Raw genomic sequence first — 26,165 nt, forward strand, 5'->3', positions numbered from 1 at the left:
TCCCCAGTGGTCCAGTGGTAAAGAATCTGCCTTGCAATGCAGGGGACATGGGTTCAATCCCTGGTCGGGGAACTAAGATCCCACACACCACAGGGCAACTAAGCCCACGCACCACAACTACAGAGCCCACGTGCCCTCAAGCCTGCAGGCCACAACTAGAAGGAGAAAACCCTCACGCCGCAACTAGAGAGAAGCCCGAGCACAGCAATGAAGAGAGCACGTGCCACAACAAAAAAGATCCCACATGCCTCAACGAAGATCCCACGTGCCGCAATTAAGACCCAACACATCCAAAAACAATAATAATAAAGAAAATAAATATTTAAAAAAAAACTAACTTAAATATAAACAGGCAGAAGTTCTGTTTCCAGTAAAGACAGAGTCATAGGCAATAATAGGGACTGCATTTACACTCATCCCTGAAAAAAAGCATAAAACGGAGAAAACAAATGACACAACAATTTTCAAGACACTGGACAACAGGCGACAAAGGACAATGATCTTTGAGAGTCAAGAAACAAATAAGATGAGCCCTACAAATGATCAAACTTACTGACGTGAGAAAGTTCCCAAGCAGAGGTACTAGGGGGAAGTGAAGGTGGAGACTGACAGACGCAGTGAATTCAGAACATGGACCTCACAGAATAAGCAGGATGGAGAGCCAGAGAGCAGCACTGAGAGCAAGCAAACTCCTGCAAGAGGGTTCCCCTTGCGTAATGATCAGCACATGCATGTAAGGAAACTACCTAAAGTTGGAGAAAGAATAACCCCAAAAGATAAAAAGTGTCAAGCACAGGGCCAGTAATAATATCTGCTCCCAGCAGCGAGACTGAAAAATTTCATGAGTCTTGAGGCACTGGTAGAGTACATAAAACAGACTCCCTCAGTAGTGAGGAATAATCAGCCCCAGCCCAAGCACTACTCTGGACCCACCTAACAAATCTTAAAAAGACCAAAAAGGATTAAGATGTTTCAAAGTAACTTAACTACATCCAGAACAAGGTTCAAGAATAGTTTTAGTAATATAAAAATACATAGCACCCAGCAAGGTAAAATCACAATAAAATCTGAAACCTAATAAAAAATTATTAGCCATACAAAGAAGCAAAAAGGTACAAACCATACAGAGAGGGGGAAAATCAACTGACTCCAACCACAATTGACACAGATGTAAGAACCAACCAACCAGGATATTAAATCAGTTACTATAACTATTCCATATGTTCAGAAAGTTTAGAGACGTGGAAGATATAAGAAGACACAAATCGGGGACTTCCCTGGTGGCCCGGTGGTTAAGAATCTGCCTGCCAATGCAGGGGACACAGGTTCGAGCCCTGATCTGGGACAATCCCACGTGCCGTGGAGCAACTAAGCGCATGTGCCACAACTACTGAGCCTGTGTGCCACAACTACTGAAGCCCGCGCACCTACAGCCTGTGCTCCACAACGAGAAGCCACCACAATGAGAAGCCCACGCACCACAACAAAGAGTAGCCCCCGCTCGCTGCAACTAGAGAGAGCCCACACGCAGCAACGAAGACCCAAAGCAGCCAAAAATAAATAAATTTTTAAAAGCTTAGAAAAAAAAAGACACAAATCAAGCTTCTGGAGTTGAAAACTATAATGTATGAGATGAAAATTTCACAGAACAGGATTGATGGAAGGTTAAACATGGCAGAAGAAAAGGCAGTAAACTTGAAGACATAGCAGAAAAATCCAATATTAAACACAAAGAGAAAAGAGGATTTTTTTTTTTAAATGAAGAGAGCTGTGGCACAACTCCAAGAGTCCTTCTACCCATATAATTGGAGTTTCTGAAGGTGAGGGGGCACAGTAAATTATATGAAGAAAGTTTCCAAAATTTGCCCAAATTTGATGAAAATTATAAACTCACAGATCAAAGAAGTTCAACAAATACCAAGCAAAAGAAACATGAAGACATGCATACACCAAGTCATATCAGAATCAAATTGCTCAAAGCCAGTCATTTTTTTTAATCTCAAAAGCAAACAGAGAAAAAAGATACACATTACATAGAGAGAAACAAAAATAAGAATGACATTAGATTCCACATTGGAAATTGTAAAAACGAGAAGACACTGGAGCAAATCTTTAAAATACTGAAAGAAAAAGCTACCCATCTAGAATTCTATACCTAGCAAAAATACTTTCTTAAAAACAAAGAACTACTCAAGAATTTTTGAGACATGCAAAAGCTGAAAGGAATTCACTACCAACAGATCTCCACTATGAGAAATATTACAGTTCTTCAAACACAAGGAAAATGATGCCAGATGGAAATGCGGATCTATACTAAGAAATAAAGAGCAATGGGAATGGTAACTTAATAAATGTATACGGGTTTTTCTTATTATTTAAATCTCTTTAAAAGATGATGGATTAAACAAAAATAACAAGGATCTGGTGCTGGATTTATTACATATGTAAAAGTAAAATGTATGGCAACAATAACACAAAAGCTGGGATGGGAGAAATGGATGTACACTATGGTAAGGTGCTTGAACTATACATGAAATGACATGGTATCCCGTAAGGTACATTAAGATAAGTTGAAAATGTATACTATAAATCCTACACAACCACTAAATTAACAACAAAAAGTTTTTCCTAATAAGGTGACAAAGAATACAAAATAGAATCATAAAAATACTCAATTTATCCTAAAAACAAGGCAGAAAAAGAAGAACAAAAAACATGTGAGATAAATATCAATAGAAAACAAACAGCAAGATGATGCATTTAACTCTAACCATATCAAACACCACATTAAAATTTCCAGTTTAAAACCAAAGATTTCAGACTGGGTAAAAATGCAAAACTCAATATACATGCTGCCTAAAATAAAGGCACTTTAAATAGAACAAAGTTAAGAACAAAAATAAGGAAAAAGTATACAGTGCTAACACATCAAAAGAAAGCTGAAGTATATTTATTAATACCATGTAAAGTAAATTTATGAGCAAAGAATATTAATAGGGATAAAGGAGGCCATTTCATAATGATAAAGCAGTCAACTCATCAAGAGGATACAAAAATCCTAAACATTAATGCATATAATAATAGAGCTTCAAAATATGTGTATACAAACTAATATAACTGCAAGGATAAATAAAAAACTCACAACTCTAGTCAGAGATTTCAATTCCCCTCTCTCAACAACTGGTAAATCAACCTAAAAGAAAATCAGAAAGGATATAAAAGACCTGAACAATACTGTAAGCCAAAATGATCTGATTTAGAAAACATTCCACCAACCAAGAGAAGAAGAACATCTGCCAAGTCAAACCATATTCCAGGCCATAAAACAAGACTCAGTACATTTAAAAGGGCTCAATTCATACAAAGTATGTTCTCTGACCATAATGGAATTAAACTAGAAATCAGCAACAGAAATATCCCTAAAATGATATTCTCCCCAAATATTTGTAACCTGAATAACAATCACTTCTAAATAATTCATGGGTCAAAGAAGAAATCAAAGAGAAATTAGAAAATATTTAACCTAAATGAAAATAACTACTCAACATATCAAAATTTGTGAAATGTTACTAAAGGAGTACTTGAGGAGAGGGGGGAATTTATAGCACTAACGACCTATATTAGAAAATAAGAAAAGTCTCAAATTAATGACTTCAAAATCTAAAACTTAAAAAGAAAAAATTACACCTGAAGTAAAGAGAAAGCAAATAATAAAATCACACCAGAAATCAAAGAAATGAGAAAATAAAATAAAATAAAGAAAACCACTGAATCCAAAGCTGGTTCTTTGAGAAGATCCGTAAAACTAATACACTTTTAGTCAGAGTGATCAAGGGAAAAAAGAAAGAAATGAATTAGCAATATCAAGAATAAGAGCAGTGACATTACTACAAATTCTACAGATATTAAAAGGATAATAAGCAAATATTATGAACTCTATTTCAACAACTTAAATGACATAAACAACTTACATTCAACAACTTAAATGACATAAACAAATTCTTCATAAACAAATTCTTCATTCAACAACTTAAATGACATAAACAAATTCTTTGAGAAATACAAACTACCAAAGTTTAAACAAGAAGAAATCAATCATCCAAGTAGCTGAATTTTTAGTTAAAAATCTTCCAACAAAAACAATCTCCAGACCCAGATGGTTTCACTGGTAACAACAAATATTTAAGGGAGAGATAATATCAATTATACACAAACTCTTCTAGAAAATTTAAAAAGAGGGAATACTGCCCAGCTTATTCTATGAATCCAGCATTAACCTGGTGTCAAAATCAGACAAAAAAACATTAGGAGAAAAGAAAACTACCTATGTTCATCAACATGTGAAGAAATTTTAACAAATAAATTCCAACAACATATAAAAAGATTAATTCTTCATGACCACATGGGGCTTATCTGCATAATGCAACTTGGTTTAACAATAAAAATATCAATCACTGTAACTCCCCCATATACTAACAAATTTAAAAAGAAAAGCCATGTGATCATCTCTATAGATCCAAAAAAAGCATATGGCAAACCCAACGTCCATTCCTGGAAAAATCTCTCAGAAGTTTTAACAGAAGGAAACTTCCTCAGTCTAATAAATGGCACTACATTAAAGCCTACAGCTAACATCACACTTAATGGTAAAAGACTAAATACTTTTCCTCCAAGATCCAAAACAAATCAAGTTGTTCTGTTCTCACCACTTCCATTCAAAATTATACTAGTTGCAATAAAGTACAATCAGAAAAGAAAAAATAATAATAACAATAAGGCATCCAGATTAGAAACCAAGAAGTAAAACAGCCTTCACTCACAGACTACATGACCATCAACAGAATATCTCTATAGAATGGAATCTACAAAAAAGTACTGGAATTAATAAATTTTAAAAATCTGTGCAGGACATAATGTCAACACACAAAACTCAATTTTATTTCTATATACTGGTAACTAACAATCAGAAATGGAATTTTAAAAACAATACCATAGGGGCTTCTCTGGTGGCACAGTGGTTAAGAATCCGCTTTCCAGTGCAGGGGACACGGGTTCGAGCCCTGGTCCAGGAAGACCCCACATGCCGCGGAGCAACTAGGCCCATGTACCACAACTACTGAGCCTGCGCTCTAGAGCCCGTAAGCCACAACTACTGAAGCCTGTGTGCCTACAGCCCATGCTCCGCAACAAGAGAATCCACCGCAATGAGAAGCCCACGCACAGAAACGAGGAGTAGCCCCTGCTCACTGCAACTAGAGAAAGCCCGTGCACAGCAACAAAGACCCAACGCAGCCAAAAATAAATAAATAAAATAAATAATTTTTTTAAGTCTTTAAAAAAAATAACAAAATAAAATAAAATAAAAACTATACTATATATAACAGCATCAAGAAGTATGAAATACTTATAAATCTAATAATATATGTGAGAGACCTATATAGAGATCACTAAAAAATATCGCTCAGAGAAACTAAAATGATCTAAATAAACAAAATTATATTATCTTCCCATGGGGTCAGAAAACGTGGTATTGTCAAGATGTCATTTCTCCCCAAACTTATCTATGGATTTAAAGCAATCCCAGTCAAAATCCCAGAAAGCTCTTCTTCTGTAGCAATTAACAAAACAGTACTAAAATGTATATGAAAATGCAGAGGACCTAAAATAACCAAACACTATAAAAGAACAAATTTAGAACAGTAACACTACCTGATTTCAAGACATATTACAAAGCTGCAGTAATCAAACAAGTGTGGTATTGCATAAAAACAGCCAAAGATCAATAGAAACACTATAAAGCACAGAAAAAAGACACATAAATATACGGAAAATTTTTTATAAACACGCAAATGAATTCATTTGAGAATGATAATCTTTTCAACAAATGGTGCTTTTTTAACAGTTGAAAATCATATACAAAGAAATGAACTTCAAATCCATACCTCATACCATATTAAATAACAAACTCAGAATGGATCACAGACCTATATGTAAAAGTAAATTTTAAAAGTTGCAGAAGTAAATACAAGGGAAAACTTTTGTGACCATTGGTTAGGTTAAGATTTCTTAGATAACAACATCAGAAGGACAATCTGTAAAACAGTAACTTGGTAAACTGAATCTCATCAAAAATAAACACTTTTACTCTTCAAAACATACTCAAGAGAATGAAAAAAAACCACCCAGAAAGTGGGTGAAAATAAATCACATCTCATAAAGGACCTGTACCCAGATTATTTAAAGCAATCTCAAAACTCAGTAATAAGAAAATAATCTTATTTAAAAATAGACTTAGATGTGAAGATCCTTCACCAAACAAGATAAAAGATGGCAAGTAAGCACATGAAAAGATGCTCAATGTCATTAGTAATTCGGAAAATATGTATTAAAACCACAATGAGAGGGACTTCCCTGGAGGCGCACTGGTTAAGAATCCACCTGCCAATGCTGGGTACACGGGTTCAAGCCCTGGTCCGGGAAGATCCCACATGCCGCGGAGCAACTAAGCCCAAGTGCCACAACTACTGAGCCTGCATGCCACAACTACTGAAGCTCGCACGCCTATAGCCCATGCTCCGCAACAAGAGAGGCCACCGCAATGAGAAGCTCGTGCGCCACAACAAAGAGTAGTTCCCGCTCGCCGCAACTAAAGCCCGCGCGAAGCAACAAAGACCCAACGCAGGCAAAAATAAATAAATTTATTAAAAAAAAAAAAAAAACACCACAAGATACCACCACACACCTATTAGAATGGCTAAAATTTAAAACAATGACCATACCAAGTGTATCCATACAAGGATGTAGAGGGACTGAAACTCATATACTCCAAGTAGGAATGTAAAATTAGATAACTACTGCGGAAAAAGTGTTTGGCAGTTTCTTAAGCTTATAGATATCTACTATATAAATATCCACACAAATACTTGTTTAAGAATGGTCATAAGAGCTTTTTTGTAATAATCAAAAATTGGACATAACCCAAGTACCCATCAAACAGGACAAGGGATAGACAAATTGTGGTATAGGAATTACCATTAAGCAATAAAAAAGAATAAACTATTGATACATGGATAAATCTCAAAATAATTATGCTGAGTGAAAGAAGCCAAACAAAAAGGACATTCTGTGTGGTTTTATTTATTTAAAAACTCTAGAAAATGAAAACTAATCTAGGCAGAAAAGATATACAAATGGGCATGAGAAAACTTTAGAAAGGGATATACATGTTCATTATCTTGATCGTGGTGATAGTTTCCTATTAAACTTTATACTTTAAATATGTGCTATTTATTGTAACTAACTGCTAGAAATTTAGTCACATGTTGCTAGTGGCTACTGTAAAGTACATCTAAAGCCTCTCCCTTACCCAGTCTTCCCACTCACCATGCCTTCACCTAGTACACCAGCAAAAGATGCACCAACTCTCTGGACAGAAGTAGCTGTTTTAACCTCTACTTCGTGACACTTTAATCATTTCTATTAAAGCACTTTCCAGGTTGTACTGTTATTTACCTGTTTACCTGTTCACATGACTGTCTTCCCCAACAAATTACAAGCTCTTCCAGGAGGAGGACCATACCCATATCACCTTTATAATCCCAGATACCAAGCACAGAGCCTGACACAAAGTGTATGCTGAATAAATGTTGGTTAAATAAAGCATACAACTCATATCTTTTATGAATGTTTTTCTTAAGTCTTCTTACATTGTTTTCTATACAAAGAAACACAACAATTGATGCGTGTATGTGATAAGGAAATTGTCAAATCATCCTCACCTAAAAGAAATGTTTTTAATTCATACCTGACTGAGTTTCAAGGAAACTTTTTTTTTTTTTGCAGATCGAGTTTTACATCTATAATTTTTCACCCAATAAAATGACTGAATTCCTGTATGTAACAGACAATGCTCTATGTACTTAGAATAAATTATAGAATAAAACAAAGTAAAACAAAAGAACTTTCCATTCTGGTTTAATAAATAGAAGAGTGAGATTATGATGCTTTTTGGCAGATACTTTTCAAAAATTACTGAGATAACAAAACTGTGTATGAATAAGTATTCATAATAATATTAACATATGTAGAAATATACAAATTATGTTTAATTAGGGTACAGTATAATGCAACAGTCAATGAAATAAATAGCCCAGAACACCTAAAAACATAAATGGATATCTCAAATAATTGAATAGAATGAATAAAGATAAAATCAAGGATTTCAACTATATTTTTAAACGTTAACAACTGCTTTGCCTTTTCAGAATGCTGTGAAAATGACCTTTTCTGGAAGTCACGAAATCAGGACATTTTCTCTCACACATTGTCACCAACAAAATCTGGCTGGAATCAAGAGAAATCAGGCAGAGAAAATCAGCTCACTTAGAAGTAATCTGTATTTGGGCCTTGTTGTCCATTTCTTATAGATGATGATTTCACTGGGGAAAAAGTGGGACTTTTCGTCCCACTTCCCATGCCCTGACCATGGAAAAGTATAAGCATTCTTTTCCCTCTAATAATATAGAAAGATGAGTGCAAGAGGAAAATGTAGGAAGGTAAAATGGGGTGGTAATGCTTGTGATAATGCAACATGTTAATATTCTATAGAGGCCTCAAAAACTGCTGTTACTTCTGCACTTTTGGCTATGACCTCTGAGCTGACTCCATCATAAACTTCAGCCTTCATCTTCATTCTGAGGTGACTGCATCATTGAAAACAATGTTTTATCTTCTCAACTTACAAAAAGTGTTTACTACTCCACTGGTATTCACTCCAGCTTGTCTTAACAGTCTCTTCTGAAGTAAAGGGATTTTTTTAAAGGTCTGTCTACACAGATTACCCTGAGACTAAGAAACTCTCATATACTAGACTAAATTCTTCAAAGAGAGGAAAAAAATTCCTCTTTGTATATGAATTCTGGTATTTTGGAGTTACAGCAACATTTTCAGGTCACTTATGACACGAGGGCATCATGTAGGCTTTTCTGTAGAGATCCAGAGGATAGACTTTGTTTTTTTGTTGTTGTTGTTGTTATTGTTGTTGAAGATGAAGCATCTGACACTACTGTGAATTATATTTTTTTAAAAGATTTATTTATTATTATTTATTTATTTATTTTATTTATTTTTGGCTACATCGGGTCTTAGTTGTGGCACCCGGGATCTTTGTTGAGGCATGCAGCATCTTTCGCTGGGGGGCGTGGCCTTCGTCCTGGTGCGCAGGCTTCTCTCCAGTTGTGGCGTGCAGGTTTTCTCTTCTCTAGTTGTGGTGCACAGGTTCCAGGGGGCACAGGCTCTGTAGTTATGGCACGCAGGTTCCAGAGTGAGTGGGCTCTGTAGTTTGCGGCATGTGGGCTCTCTAGTTGATGCACACAAGCTCAGTAGTTGTGGCGCATGGGCTTATTAGTTGCCCCACGGCATGTGGGATCTTAGTTCCCTGACGAGGGATTGAACCCGCATCCCCTGCATTGCAAGGCAGATTCTTTACCACTGGACCACCAGGGAAGTCCCCAGAGGGTAGACTTTAGCAATACACAACACTTCAAACTGTATACTGCTTTGTCATTTAGAAAGCATTTTCACATGCACATTTAAGCCTCACAAAATCCTTGTGAACAAGGGTTATTCACCTCCATAATGATAAATAAATCGTATAAAATAAAAACCTTGACATCACCTCCAATGGCCCACTTCACCTCACACTACAAACTCAATTAAGAAGAGGTGCCATCTCAATGACTAAACAGTGAATATTTTTTAAATTAATTTTCTACTCTTGGATGTCCCCAAATTGGCATGGATTTGGAGCAGTTTCCTTCTCTGATTTCCTTTTATTATTTTTTCTTTTTAAGAACAAATAAAGTACCGAAAACTAAAAAAAAAAAAAACAGAGGAGGTCCCATCAATTCCACATCTACATGTTCTCACTTGTATCCTCATTAAGCGCTGCTACATGCAAAGCTGTCATTTAAGCTGTGCACCACACAACTTCAGGGGCATCACTCACAATGCAGTGTAACACCTGACCAGACGTACACGGCTGTCCTGACTTCATGAATACTGCTCTCATTCAAGAACCCTGCCTCCACTCTCTCTGCTACACATTTTCTACTAGCCACATTTACCTTCCTAAGAAGAAAAGGGGACTTCTGATTTCAACCATGACGTAGTAACTGTGACTGAATTTAACCTGTCACTGCAAACAATCAGAAAATTGGAAAATATATGCTAAATGTCTGCTTCCAGATACTGGAAAACAAACCATGTAAGACTACGATCCCTGAGAAAAGGAAAACAAACTACATGAATTCTATCATCATCCTGGTTTCCTGCCTCAAGTCAATTTGCAGATCATTGTGCAGGCAGGGGATCTCAAGCAGAGTAGAGTGGTATCACTGAGTTGAAGGGATAAAGATTAGAGTTCGAGGAGGCAAAGGCAGCTGGAATTTGTGGGGCAGAGATCCAGATGAGGAAGCTATATAGAAAAAGAGCTCCAGAAATCTTCATGGCGTCCCCTTGAGTATGCTACTAACAGGAAATCACACAATATGGTAAAACTCCACAAAGGAAGGCAAAAATGAGCAAGGAATTTTAAGTTCAACAACTCCCAGAGCTCAAATGGGACTGGGAGATGTCTTAAAAGTTGGAAGCAGTCAGAGTGGAACATAAACATTGAAAATTCAAGGAATTCAATAAATATCTCAGAAGGGTTATGACTTAGTAACAAGGAAAACTATTCTTGGCATAAAAATTACACTATACTCACTCTAACAAAGCTTAAAAGCGACACTTGAAGGGACTGAGTTTACCTCTAGTAACTCAACCTCCTGACATAACAAAGTCCTGTATTATTTAAAAGAAGACAACAGGGACTTCTCTGGTGGTGCAGTGGTTGGGAATCTGCCTGCCAATGCAGGGGACATGGGTTCGATCCCTGGTCCAGGAAGATCTCACATGCCACGGAGTAACTAAGTCCATGGGCCACAATTACTGAGCCTGCGCTCTAGAGCCCGCGCGCCACAACTACTGAGCCCACATGCCGCAACTACTGAAGTCCATGCGCCTAGAGCCCGTGCTCCACAACAAGAGAAACCACCGCAATGAGAAGCCTGCATGCCACAACGAACAGTAGCCTCCACCTGCCACAACTAGAGAAAGCCCGTGGGCAGCAACGAAGACCCAACGCAGCCAATAAATGAATAAATAAATTTATAAAAAAAAATAAAAGACAACAAAATCCACTCAATAGTGTAAGATTCAAAATGTTCAGAATTTAATCAAAATTTACCAGACATGTGCAGACGCAAAAAAAAAAAGTGACCCATAACCAGAAGAAAAATCTGTCAATACAAATAAGCCTAGAATACAAAGATATTAGCAAACAAAGACTTGAAAACAGCTATTACAAATTATTCACTGATTAAAAGAAAACCAGGAACATTGTGAAGAAAGAGATGCAAGACCAAAAAAAAAAAGGATTTCTAGAAATAAAATACAGTATCTGAAATGAAAAATTTACTGGATAGGATGAATAGATTAGACACTGCAAAAGAAAAGATCCTTAGCTTGATGACACAATAATAGAAACTATTACAACTGAACTGTAAAGAGAAAGAAGGCTGAAAAAAAATAATAGAACCTCCGTAACCTGTGGAACAACATCAAGAGAACCAACATAATTGTAATTGGAGTCTGTGAGGGAAAAACATTTGAAGATACAATGACTAAAGTGTTTCAACTATAAACATACATATCAAACAAACACACACATACATACAGGCATAGAAATCTTAAAACCAAATTACTGAAAACAGGAACTTTTAAAAGCAGCCAAAGGGAAAAAACTATTATGTAGAAAAGAACAAAGAAGAATTATTGCAGACTTATGAAAAACAATGAAAGGCAAAAAAAAAAAAAAAAACCACACACAATAGAGAGACATGTTTAAATTGTCAAAAGAAAAAAGTCAACATAATTCTATATCCAGCAAAAGTACCCTTCCAAAATAACGGCAAAATAAAAACTTTTTAGGGCAGCAAAAAATAAACAGAATTCACTGTCTGCATTCTATACTATAAGAAATTTTAAAAATGCTTCAGGCAGAAGAAAAATGAGACAAAATAGAAAACCCGATATACACAAAGGAATGAAGAATGATGTAAATGGAAAATATATGGATAAATACAAACTCTCTCATAAGACTAATTCAGAAAAAAGAGAAAAGACACAATTACCAATATCGAGAGGGAAAGGTGAAACATGACTACATATCCAACGCAATAAAAGGATAATAGAATATTATGAATAGTGTTAGACCGGGGGCGACCCAGGCGTGGCGCCGGGCAACACGAGCGGCGGCCTCCTCTATGGCCAGGAGTCTGCACTCCCTCCAACAGCTCCCTTCAACCTGGTGGACATCAACGACGTGAGCCCCTCCGGCGGCTTCGTGACCTAGCTTCTGTGGCCCGAATTGGACCCAGGGTACATTCCACTGCAGCAGCCGCAGCCGCCAGGTGGCAGGCTGATGGGCAAGTTTGTGTTGAAGGCGTCGTTGAGTGTCCCTGGCAGCGAGTATGACAGCCCGTCGGTCATCAGTGTTAGCAAAGGCAGCCTGGACAGCAGCCACCCGGTGGTGGTGACGCCCTACAGCAGCGGGCTGGCACGCATGTGTCCCAAGATCAAGCAGGAGGCTGTCTCCTTGTGCACCGTCGGTCGGCCCCTTGATGCCCACTTGGGCACTGGACCCCCTCTCGGCAATGGCCACCGGCTGCCTGCGTGTGACTTTCCCCTGGGGCAGCAGCTCCCCAGCAGGACCACCCTGACCCTGGGTGCCGAGGAACTGCTGAGCAGCAGGGACTGCCATCCTGCCCTGCCGCTACCCCTGGGCTTCCAGCCCCACCCCGGGCCCAACTACCCTCCCTTCCTGCCCGACGAGATGCAGCTGCAGGTCCCACCGCTCCATTACCAAAAGCTCATGCCACCCAGTTCCTGCAGGCCGGAGGAGCCCCAGCCAAAGAGGGGGAGAAGGTCATGGCCCCGGAAAAGGACGGCCACTCACACCTGTGATTACGCAGGCTGCGGCAAAACCTACCCGAAGAGTTCTCATCTAAAGGCACACCTGCGAACCCACACAGGTGAGAAACCTTACCGCTGTGACTGGGACGGCTGTGGGTGGAAATCTGCCCGCTCAGATGAACTGACCAGGCACTACCGCCAACACACAGGGCACCGCCCCTTCTGGTGCCAGAAGTGCGACCGGGCATTTTCGAGGTCGGACCACCTTGCCTAACACATGAAGATGCACTTTTAAATCCCAAAACAGTGGATATGACCCACACTGCCAGGCGAGAATTCAGTATTTTTTGCCTTTCACACTGTCTTCCCGGTGAGGGGAGGAACCCAGCTTGAAAGCACTACAACCATGGTCAAGTTCCAAACAAGTAAACTTGTGAATGGATAATCTGAAGACATGAGGAAACCAAATGACAAAGAACAGACGGGGTCTGTGACTGGATCTTCTATCATTCCAATTCTAATTCCAACTTGAATATATATTCCTGGACTTAGAAAATGCCAAGGGGGTGACTGGATGTTGTGGATATCAGGGTACAAATTAGATCCCTGAGTTGAAGGGAGGGAAGACCAGAATCCCCTGAATTGTTTCGATGCAATTTAAGCATAAAGATCACCTTGTATTCTCTTTGCCTTCTAAAAGCCATTACTACGATCTTAGAAGAAGAGGAAGAAATTCAGGTACAGAAAATGTGTTTTAATAGCCTAAACGATGGTGCTTGGTGAGTCTTGGTTCTAAAGGTACCAAATGAGGCCAAAGTTCTCAAACTGCTGCATACTTTGACAAGGAAAATCTATTTTTGTCTTCCAGTCTACATTTATGACCTAAGTCAGGTAAATACACCTGGTTTACTTCAACGTTTTTATGCACACAGTCTGTCATGCGCTGTGGTTTCAGATGTGATGGTTTATTCCAAAGTATGCCTTAAGCAGAACAAATGTTTTTTTCTATATAGTTCCTTGCCTTAATAAATATGTAATATAAATTTAAGCAAACTTCTATTTTGTATATTTGTAAACTACAAAGTAAAAAAATGAACATTTTGTGGAATTTGTATTTTGTATACTCAAGAATTAAGTTTTAAATAAACCTATAATATTTTATCTGAAAAAAAATGAATAGTGTTAGACCAATAAATTCAATAACAAATGAAATGGACAAATTCCTTGAAAGACACACATTACAAAAATTGATTCAAGAAGAAACAGAAAACCTGAATGGCCTTAAATCAACTAAAGAAATTAATTACAATTTAAAACCTTCTTATATAGAAAACACTAGGCCTAGAAGGTCCCACTGGTGAATTGTTATATATCTAAGGAAGACAACACCACTTCTACACACTCTCAGAAAATAGAAGAGGAGCAAGGGAACACTTCCTAATTCATTAGATGAGCCCAGCGTGACTCTGATGACAAAACAAAAGACACATACCCAAAAAAAGAAAAGAATTTACAGCTCAATATCCATCATAAATACAGATATAAAAATCCTTAACAAAATATTAACAAATTAAATTCAGTAATATGAAAATGATACATTATGACTAGGTAGAATTTATTCCAGAAACACAAACTTGATTTAGCATTCAAAAATCAATTAGTGTTATTTATTACATGAACAGAACAAAGGAGGAAATCCATCTGATGATATCAATGGATTCAAAGAAAGCATTTAATAAAACTTCAACGCATTCATGATTAAAAAAAAAAAATCACTCAACAAACTGGTATTAGAAGGGTATTTCCTCAGGATCCAGGAATGGGCATATGTTAAAAGCTCCCCAGGTGATGTTAATACATTGTTGGGTTTAGAATCAAGAAAGAGCCAATCCCTCCACCAAACACATTTTAACAATGATGACTTCACCAAATTTTGATATTAAATAACTGTGGTATTTGATAACAGGATATTACACAACTGTCCATGAGACTAGTTTTTCTTTAAATAATCTGAATAACTAGCTAGTGCTGCATAATTGTATGGATCACCTTTGAAATCTGATTCCACCACTTAGTAGCTGTTACTCAACCACCTAAGCCTGTTTCCTCATCTGCAAAAAAAAGGGAGTAAAACTAAATCTGCCTCAAAGAGTTATTATAAAGATTATGTTAAATAATTCATGTAAAAACGTGCCCTGTGCACAAGGCCTATACATAAAGAACTAGTATCTTATTGAATGTTTCTATTACAATAAAACTAACTGCTTGTTTTCTAAAGGGTTTTTAGCTTCATTAAGTCATATGTATTGTACAATTATGTCACTTTCTATAACAGGTCAAATCATTACACATATTTTAGGAAATCAAAATATCCTAGTAAAATAAATACGGGCTCAAGAATGCCCTTTATATAGTGATCCCCTACTCACCCTCTCTTGTTAAGTGAAAAGGTTAAGTTGCAGAACTGTTGTTCCCTATTGTGTAAAAACAAGAGCTAGGTATCGCTTGCATATGCATGAAAAACTCTGAGAAGAAACTGAACAGAGTAAATCTCTGCCAAGGGAGTGGAAATGGGGAACAGGAAGTAATGACGAGAAGAACTTTTGTTTTTCACCATATAGCTTTCTATGCTATTCAGATTTTTTTTAGCTTTGGCTTGTATTTTTATAATTTTTCAAAAATAGTTAACAGAAGAAAACATTTTCAGCACTTACATATAGGCTTTCAAAATTAATTTAAAATTTAACACTTTCTCCTCCAGTGTCACCTAGGTTAGTGAAAATCACTACAAATAGATAAAAATACACTTCCTCTGGAAACACTTCCATAACAGAACAGACAACTTCATTCAAAAGCCAACAAGCTTTTAAAAGAAGAAGAAATTGGAGGGGAGTATAAAATTAACCGCTTCTTTTTACAATCTCTGAAGACCCACTTTGGATTTTGCCTGAACCCTTTTACACCGTTTATTTACATCTAAACCAGCTAAGCCATACCAAAATATTCCTATGTTATTGGTCCAATATCACAGCAACTTGTTCATCTTACATCGGAACACTAAACAAATGCTTTCCTAGAGCTTCCCAAGACGATTTTTATATCGAAATACACTGCTTATGATACATTCTTCTAAACCAAGATAACAGTTGAAAACTCCAAGCTAGTATAGGAATATTGGATACCAAAAAAATCTTTTCCTACCGCAACCCAGTCTGAGGATTATTTGCAATACAAAAAGTTCTAAAAATTAGGTACTCTTTAAACATCAACGAGATAGTCAATCAAAACAGTTAGATTATTATTAAATGTTAACAAAAGCTCCTTTTTTTCTGAACTTTCTTGCTATTCAGTGAACAACTTCACCAAAAAGTGTCATTTATATTTTTGAAATGTGTTTACAAACACAGCTTTGTTTCACAAAATTCAAAAATACAAAGCCTCCATTCAAATCATAAAAATACCAATTACCTCATCTTTGACTCACTGAATAAACGGAAACCTGCTCCTTTCACAGGGATCAAATGGGCACTTTCAGAGAGCTAAAAATCAATCTTAGGCGGTAAAGGTGGCATCTCAGAAATCTGCAGGTTTCCAAGCAATGAAAGTTGCTGTTTGAAATAAACACTCTGTTAAACTACACAAGGCAATATATTCTATACATTTCCAGGGTAAGCTATATAAGAACTGAGAGTCTAGCAGCCACTATCTCAGATAAAGTGGTCTTAAGTCGGTGAGAAGCTTACAATGGACAATGTTTGTTCTGAGGTAGATTACTGAGATGAGAATTTTTATCATCTTTATCACAAAGGTCACATCTCCAAATTGATATACCCCTAGATCTCTCCTAACAAAACTCCTTAACTTTCAATTAATGTTTCCCTCAAAACAAAATTTTTCCAAATTCCACATACAAGGGTCAACTCAATTCCTGGCTTAAGAAAAAGAAAAGATAAAAAATACAATTTCCAAAGACTTCATGTTGAGATTTGCAACCCAATTTCAAAATACAAAGATAACGTATTTTCTACAGTCGACAAAAGCAGCTTTTGGCCCAAAAATCTGAGGATGATTTTAGAAGCATTAAATAAAAGATGATGGTTCATTCACCCTTCCACCAGAAATTAAGCAGGTGAATAGACTCAGTTCCATTAAATAAGATTATCTTTTTCTGCTCTTATAGATGTTTCCCCACATCTATTATAATGCTAGACCATATAACCTCTCTTCTTCTGTGGTTCAACCCAACTGGCAAAAATCTAGGTTACTGTAGGAAAAGTATCACTTCCAAGGTTTTGGCCATCTAGTGGTTTCCAAACTGTGGTAAAATGGTTCCTACGGCCCTCATACAACAGAGCTCCTCTACCCAGTCAAGGCCAGTATCAGACAAGTCATCCTCCCCACAATATGACGTTACTAAAGAACAAAAATGGCACACAGCCTGTGAAAAGAAAACACTATGGAAGAGTTTGTTCTTCAGAGCTAGGGCTAGCTGTGGTTCAGGAGAGGCAGCTGTATTCACATACAACCTCAGTGGCTTTACCACTTGGCCACTTCCTGCTCATCCTTGATGTTTAAATGTGGGGTCTTGGATGCGCAAAGATCTTTTCAGAAGAAATACGAGAACAGGTGGAACATTCTAATAAATGAACACCACAGGTCTCCAGACAGCTAATACACACAAGTTCAGTGCTTCCTTAAAACTTCACCATGCTGCTGATATTAGGAAATAAAAATGCAATTTAGGATATTTAATCTAAGAAATTTAATTTAGGGAATTTAATCTTTCTTTCCAGCTATCTATCACACATCCCCAAACCTAAATATAGTCATTCACCAGGTGTTTGACCTTAAAGTAGGGTACTTTGCAGAAATACAAGTGTAAAACACTATCTTTGCTTTTAGAAAACATACAATCTAAGATATATATATAAATACATATATCTATATCTATATATATTTTGAATGAGAGTATTCTAAAACAGAAATCCTTTGTTCAGTATTCACAAGAAGCAGGCTTCAGTCTTCTTTTAAACTTTACAGCGTTAACCCATTAGCTGTCCAGCTACAATAACTGGCTGGACTCAAAATCTGCTGGCCATAACTGCCTTATTGGCTTTAGCTTTGCCTTCAGGAGCAAACAAGAACAAGTACTTTCCTTTACCAGAGAGTCCTTTAAATATCTGGAAGCCATATTTTTACAAAATTATGACCTGAAATGGCTGGAAAAGATTTCATAAAGGAAAGGGGGCTCAAATGACACAAAAATGGCAAGTAAGTATTCCAGTTTGTAAGAAAAGAATAACTAGAGGCAGGAGGTCAGGTAAAGAACAGTGCGACTGAACCATACAATTCAGACTGGGGAGTAGTGAGTATAAAACTGGCTAAAGTAAGTTCCTAACGGATTATTAAAGAACTTAAATGCCAAGGTGGGACTTCAGTTTGTTTTGATAGCCAATAGGGAACACATGTAGACTCTGAGACAAACCACAGGAGAAAGATGTTTTAAAGATATGAGGATTGTGTTTTGGACTAAACATTTGGGTCCCCCCAAAATTCATCTACTGAAGCCAATATTTGGAGATGAGGCCTTTGATAGGTAATTAGGGTTAAATGAGGTTGTGAGGCTGGGGCCCCTGTGATGGCATTAGTGCCCTTATAAGAAAGGACACCAGAGAGTTCTCTCTCCCTTATCCCCTCTCACTCACACACTGAGGAAAGGCTATGTGAGAACACAGCAAAAAGGCAGCCCGTAAGCCAGGAAGAGTTGACATCAGAACCTGACAATGCTGGTACCCTGATCTTAGACTTCCAGCCTCCAGAACTGTTGGAAAATAAATTGCTGTTGTTTAAGCCACCCAGTCTGTGGTATTTTGTTATGGCAGCCTGTGCAGACTAAGACAGATTGGAAAAGAGAGCAAATGGCAGCAAGGAGGCCAAGTAAGAAGACTACTACAATGTCCAGTGGTGAAGTAACAGATTACAGCAGTAGCAGCAAGAATGCAGAAGCCATTAATTACCTATGAAAGAAAAATAAGCTACTTCACCTGGCCCCAGGGTTCTTAGAAATTATATTCAGGAACCCTAGCTATCCATTTCCAAGGTCCTTAGTTTTTCTGTTTCACCTACCATCTACTCTCATGTCACTGCAATTTAATAACGATCTTCAAGAGGGCATTAGGAATTAATACAATCAGAAGACCCCAGAACTTTCTTGACTCTTGTCAAGTGACTGTCAAATCATCCTATAATCCTAAACTCAGTCACTGTCTTATCCTAAAGAACAATCAGCAAATACCTCCAATGGAGCCTACCAGTCCACAGGCCTCCATCAAAACCACCCCAATAGCGGTACTGGCTCTGGGTTCCATGAAGTTTGAATTTGCTGATTTCCTTCTTTAAAACAAAGTGAAAAGTTCTAAACAATACAATCCCATAAACACATACATACATGGAGTCAGTAAAAACCTCAATATTTCCCAATAAAAGGTGACCTAGGTGTTTTATATACCCAGACAAGCACACTAATTGGAAAGGGGCAGCACTGGTACCTGGGAAAGCCCTCATCTTCCCTAATCACAAAGAACCTGGCAACAGTAGCACCAGCACACAGCCCCAGCCCTGATACCTTGTCATTTATGGATAAGACTAAGTCAACCCTTCCTGCTTCCAGCAGAGGCATATAGCAGATGAGAGTTCCACTTGCATTTCCCAACCTCATCCTTGCACCCTCTCATCCTCACTCAGGAGTATATCAAGGCCACCACATCCAGTACTTTAAAATCTTCAAAAGGTTAACTCTTACTGACACTAAAGTTCTGTTCAGATTACTGCTCATCAAACAAAGCAAAAACTTTCCTAAGAACTATTCAACTGTCACCCTACTTAAGCCTGTGGTTAACCTTGTTACTACAACAGATCCTCAACAAGCATTTAAAGTTAAGCTGAGGGGACTTCCTTGGTGGTCCAGCGGTTAAGAATCCACCTTCCAATTCAGGGGACTCGGGTTCGATCCCTGGTCGGGGAACTAATATCCCACATGCTGCGGGGCAACTAAGCCTGCACGCCGCAATTACTAAGCCTGCGCTCTAGAGCCTGTGTGCCAAAACTAGAGAGAAGTCTGTGAGCCACAACGAAGAGCCCGCCCATCACAACAAAAGATCCCCCGGGCCGCCACTAAGACCAGATGCAGCCAAAAAATTAAATATTTTAAAAATAAATAATAAAAAATAAAACTAAGCTGAGAATATAGGACTCAAAGGTACTAATTTGGGGGCTCTATGGTTTGAGATATAATTAACAGAGTTTACTTTATTGCTTTAACTTCCCTCATCTAACCAAAAAAAGAACTCATCTGAAGAATTCTGAGATTTTGAGGGTTACCAACTATAAGGGGTTCCTTAAGCTATTGCCCCTCTCAATCACCTGATTTAATCTTCAATAACTGACTGTTGGAAATGTATGAGTTTTGCATGAATAGTCACTCGTTCCACAACTTGTGAACTTGGAATCCCTTCAAGAGTTGCTATGCCACCTAACATAAGACAACTGATATTCGTACAGAATCACAAACCTCCACATTTTAGAAATAATTTCCTTAAAAATTATTTAATTTGATGACTATCACAACCCCTTAGGCAGTATTTTTATTCTCATTTTAGACGTGAGATAAACAGACTCAGAGAAGTTAACATACTGCCGTAGGATCACAAATCTGGTAAATGATAAAGCCAACAATGAACCAAAACTTTGTGACTCCAAACCCCTCCTCTTTCCAGCATACCACAATGTGTCTCTCTCTGTTCTCCACCACCTTAAAGTAAACAAACCATTCTACACAGACCAATAAAAAAACAACAGCGCATTAGTGTGTTCTCTCAAATGCCTACTGATGCTCTTCAACAAAATGAAAGCCCAGTCTACTTTAAATAAATAATAATACAAGATGGACTAATCAGCACCCTCTCAAATAAATCTTTTCATTTTACTGCACTGAAAAGTCTGTTGCCAAAATTAAATTTTAACAACTTCCATTAAAACCTCTTCTATATGTTTAATAACACTTTCAAACTACCCTTGGAATAACTATTTTCCATCTGCTTTTACTTGCCTTTATAACTAAACAAACACTAAATCTTTGAAAAGGGGGAAGTGAAAATAATGAATTTTCCACACTATGAAACAACCATTCTTTTCTATGGCCTCAACTAAATAATAGCTGTGAATATTCCAATATCTTACAACTATCAAATTTCATCTTCCTCCCAAGGCACAAAGTCTGATGACAGCTAAACAATAAAAGAAGACCACACACAAAAAGAATTATACTCTCCTAAAGACATTTCGGACTGTAGTTGTCTATATCTAATATCTTGTAATACCAACAAAAAAAGTTTTATTTTATGGAGGCTTTTGATTATTCTGTTTTCTTTTTAACAATAAATAAATCTTGAAGCACTTTCTTTTGGAGATTATCGGCATGGCACCATTTAAGCCTCCAGTTACAACAAAAAATTTTAAAGATTTCCGGAGATATTAAATTCCTCCTCATGACAAACCGTACTCTGGTGTAGATTGGTATCAGTGCAGGTGCAACTATGACTGATCAGTGTGCTACTTCTGAGGGGCTATAAGAAACCACAGGCAAATGTGTATCACTGTTGATTTCTCTATTTCCTCTGTAAAATGAACAATTACCAACTTCCTACAAGAATTATGGACTAAATAGTGAATGACTAAATATTTATGAAGCACATTTATCATTATTGATTTTTTTAAAATAATAAGACTCCTCCCATTCCCCCAGTCATTCACTGGGCAAAGTCCCACTGCTCTACAACTTGTTCAGCAAGTCTCAGAGTCTACCCACTCTGGCAATACTCTGAAGTTTGACAAGAGATGTTATATAAAGTATGAAGGCAAGACAGACCCTGGCTGTATGGCCTGTTCTGTGTTCCCACAGCAGGGAATCTCAAACCTCTACAAACTTTATGTGGATTTAATTATTCAATATTATATAATGATTCTTCAGACAGTAACACTGGTAATGAACAGGGAACAGGTTTACAAGGGAACCAGAAAAGTCAGTATAGCCAATTGACCTGCCTCTCAAAACAGATACACAAAGACTAGTTTATTACACACTCACTTCATTGTTACTTTCATAGTTATATTAAACAGTAATGGGACTGAGCCGATGACAGGCTCCTGAGGAAAATTTCATACACTCACTAGAATCACAATTTGCTTTTAATGAAGATACCTTTAATGAGTATACTGCAGGAATAAACATCATGCTACTAACCCATGAAAACTTTTAACCAATATAAAAGTAGAGAATAAAATTACCAAAGACTGCTTTTGTTGTCTGTCCTCTATGAAACCAAATCTTAGCTCCTCCTTTTCTTCATGAATATGACTTGTAGGATTTTCTTCTGTTTGCTCTCACACAGTTAAATTTGGATAAGGGTCAAGGTTGAGGCTTTATCTTGGAGGTAATCACATGCTGCTGATTTTTTATATATGTATATATACATAATTATTTCTTACTTGGTTTTATATATTTATGTAAATATATGTTAGCATCCTGAAAATTTCCATGCAAAATGACCAGGGAAATATCACTATACTCCTTGGCCCAAAAGATGAGAAGCTTATACCTCCTCAAAATGAAAACTGACTTCCTAAAACAACGTATAGGGCAAACTTCTCAAACCACAAAGCTCAGTCCGAAAAGCTTATACTGTATTCCAAGAAGAATTTCCTTTATATTAACAAGTCCACCACAATTTTTTTCTGTATTTAAAATAATTGTCTCTAGCCTAGACTTTTAGTCCAAAAGAGAAATTCTTATTTTGAGTTGAAAACAACAACAGGGGGGAGGGGGTGGGGGAGATTCACACACACACACACACACACACAAAGGGAGGTCTATAATACCTTTTCGGAAATCCATGGGGCCGGGTGGGTTTTAGAATTCCATTTTTCAGATTTTAGAAAAGAAATACAGTATACATACCACATCATACAAATCACCCCCAGCACCTGGCAATCATACAGTAACTAGAAAAATAGGAAATGTCAATGGCCTCCCTTCAGATAAGATCGAATCTTGCCACTAAAATAGTTTATGCTGAATTTAAAGGAAAAAATTTGATTCAGATCTTTTCCGATTTCAAAATGGCAGATCACTAATTGTGGACCTTTGGCAAGTAAAAAGGTGGTCTTGACATATAATAAATAAACTGTGCTATCACCTAAAATAAAAAGAACTAGCTGATGCTTAAATAAGAGATACTTAGGATATTTAATAAAGTCTTAAAGTGGATCTAATTACTTGCCTAGTTGGAAAAGCATAATCAATTCAAGCTGCCTGTAAGTTGCCACCAAGAGATTCAACATGCATCATCTTCCCCCTTTAACTTTATTCCAAATTGGGACCAACACTGAAAAACATTTTCCAAAACCTAAGTATGTCAAAGTCAGCTGGATACAGTAGGGTTTCCAAATAGCAAAAATCTAAGAGGACCTCCTAACTCAGGAGAACTCAATGATTTTCATCCCTTGTTTATGAATGCCCATATAAACTCAGATTCTCTAAACTAACTTGCGGCCAAATCATGCTTCTTCCGTAAGTTCAAAGTGAGCCTAGCATTTTTTCCTCTCCAGTAGCATAGTAAACCTTTTTTTTATCCCCAACAATCTCAAAACAACATACGCCTCAGAACAGAGAGGCTGGATGACTGTAATTCCCTCCAAGCAGGGATCCCCATGGTGTCCCACCACTAACTCACAACTCTTGCTGAGAGCAGCAGCACATATGCTCATTGATTAGAGTTGTGTGATCAGATTAAGTTCAACCTGTGCTCTCTACATTAACCACCAGTGAAGTGGTGCAAGAGTCATCATGAGTTGATCCTGCTCATTTTAAAGCCTCACAATGGCTCACTGGCAAAACCACCAGAAGAAAACAAGTGAACAACTTTTGAGGGAGGCTAATTCCAGAAAGACTTCCTTTGAGTAACTGGAATAATTTTTCAAATTCAGAGTATTCCCTCAGTTCAAATTCAGGCACTTTCATAACACCTAAAACAGATCTGAGAAAATGACATCTTGGGCCAGCTTTCTTAATTTTTAATAACCAAAAATAAGGTATAGTAGTGGGTTTTTTTTTTAAAAAAAAGGTAGTATTTTCTGTCCTGTGCCTTATCTCAAATTGTTTTTTTATTTTATTTTGAAGGTTTCATCCCTGAGTCACTGTCCAATGCAGTAAAAATTAGTAACCAATCCCTAATCCACTTTCATTTCTGTGTGATCTTTAAATGTGATCTTTAAGTCCCCAATCAGCTTATAGTAGCTTGGATGACTCACCATGGTCTTTATGAGAGCACATTTTTAACCTGGAACACATAAGAGCACATTTTAAAAATGGAACAAAAAATCAAAGCTCTCCCTGTAAAAACATACAAGTCAGGGGTATGTGAAAAAATCACAGGATGATCTGGATAGAAAAAGAAAACAGAAGTTCAAATGACAGTTATATATATTACCAACAAATTTCTCTGTGCTTCAGCTTACGGAATAACAATTTGCTCCCTACCAAAACCATCCCCCTCCCCCAATGTAACATTCCCTTTTCATAGATTTTTGTAGGAGCAAGAAAAGATCCAGGATAAAGACAGCCAAAGAAGATATACTCTAAGGCTGGTCTTCTCACTAAAGAAAGGATAGTATAGGACTGCATCCCACTCCACCCTGGCCTCTACCCGCAAAGATACAAAGGAAAACAGGAGGAAGGCAATGTCATAAGCTAAACTCAAGGCATCTTCCTAGAACTTCAGTTTTACTTAATGATTAATTAAAACATATTTCTATTACAACAAATATGTTTGTGCTAGGGAGTAGAAAGTAAAATACACATGAAGATTTTTAAGATAAGATTTCTTCTGCTCACTTACAATGTGTTGCTTCAGGCTCCCAGGGGAGTTTATGCTCCTTCCCTGCCATTAAGAAAAAAGTGGAGAAGCTCTACCCTAGAGACTCATTCTCTCCAACCTGTCTCCCAGCTATTCTATCCTCTCAGGTCACATCATTTTTATTTTATTTATTTATTTAGACTACACTTCATTCTAGAAAGGAAAATTTTCAAGCAGCTGGAGAGCAATATAGAGAAAACACTACATCCAAGTGGCGATGCCTAAACATGAAAGAGGGTTTTCAAAAGGTGTACACATTTCTGTTTACCATTCTGCACTATATAATATGTAGTCCACAAAATAATAGTATTAAGAAGAAATGAGCTACAAAAAATAAAGGTAAGGTTATTAGGTACCTAATGACCTTTCAAAACTATTCTTCAGCCTGATTTTGGCACTAGAAAGCAACTCTGACATGTTGCCCTTGGCGGGCATTTCCTCACCCTCCCCACCGCCATAAAACATCACATTTTATCTAAAGTAAAATGAGGTAATGCCTATAAATAGCTTAGCATAGCACCTAGCATATGATAATAGTTCAATAAACACTGGCTATAATATTGGTTATAATTATTACTATTAATAATAATATTACATTAGTATTACTTAAGAGGGTGCCATAGGCAGCTACAATTTTTAAATCTACAGTGTAGCAGACAATATATAGAGATAATCTTACTTGATCCTCATAAGGATTCTGAAGGTAAGCATTATCATCCACTCTTCATAAAGGAGAAAAGTATGCTCAGATCATTTAAATGACTTGCCTAGGGCCACCCAGCTAATAAGTTGCAAAGCACTGTTCCAATCTAGTCATCTGGCTCCTGAGCCCAATTCTTCCCACTGCACTATACTACCTCTCTTATAAAAAGTCAAGAATTCAAAGGCTCTCTCACTGATCGACTCCAACTAGATTCCACTCCATTTCAATAGGCACAGGTCAAAGAATGACAGGAATTCCCTCCAGTCAACAGACAACCAAATTACATACAAATACAAATCTGCACCAAATGTCATCAAACACTCCATCCATAAATAAAAATTTGTATTTTTACATTAAGTAATCAACCAAAGTCACTAATTCTATACATCTAACTCCACCATTAACATCAATTCTTGACCTGATCATTTATCTCCCTCTGAGTTCATTTCCCTAAGGGTATTCATTCACTCACTTAG

General features: G+C 37.2%; 1 protein-coding gene and 1 pseudogene across 2 annotated transcripts in view; one reads left to right on the forward strand and one right to left on the reverse strand.

The window, feature by feature from the left end:
* Positions 1-26,165, reverse strand: part of TCF12 (transcription factor 12) — a 371,138-nt gene that overhangs the window by 336,375 nt on the left and 8,598 nt on the right. The gene's annotated exons all lie outside the window — the stretch shown is intronic.
* LOC133085755 (Krueppel-like factor 4) lies at positions 654-13,309 on the forward strand (annotated as a pseudogene).

Source organism: Eubalaena glacialis, chromosome 2 (assembly GCF_028564815.1).
Source record: "Eubalaena glacialis isolate mEubGla1 chromosome 2, mEubGla1.1.hap2.+ XY, whole genome shotgun sequence".
NCBI classification, from domain to species: domain Eukaryota; kingdom Metazoa; phylum Chordata; class Mammalia; order Artiodactyla; family Balaenidae; genus Eubalaena; species Eubalaena glacialis.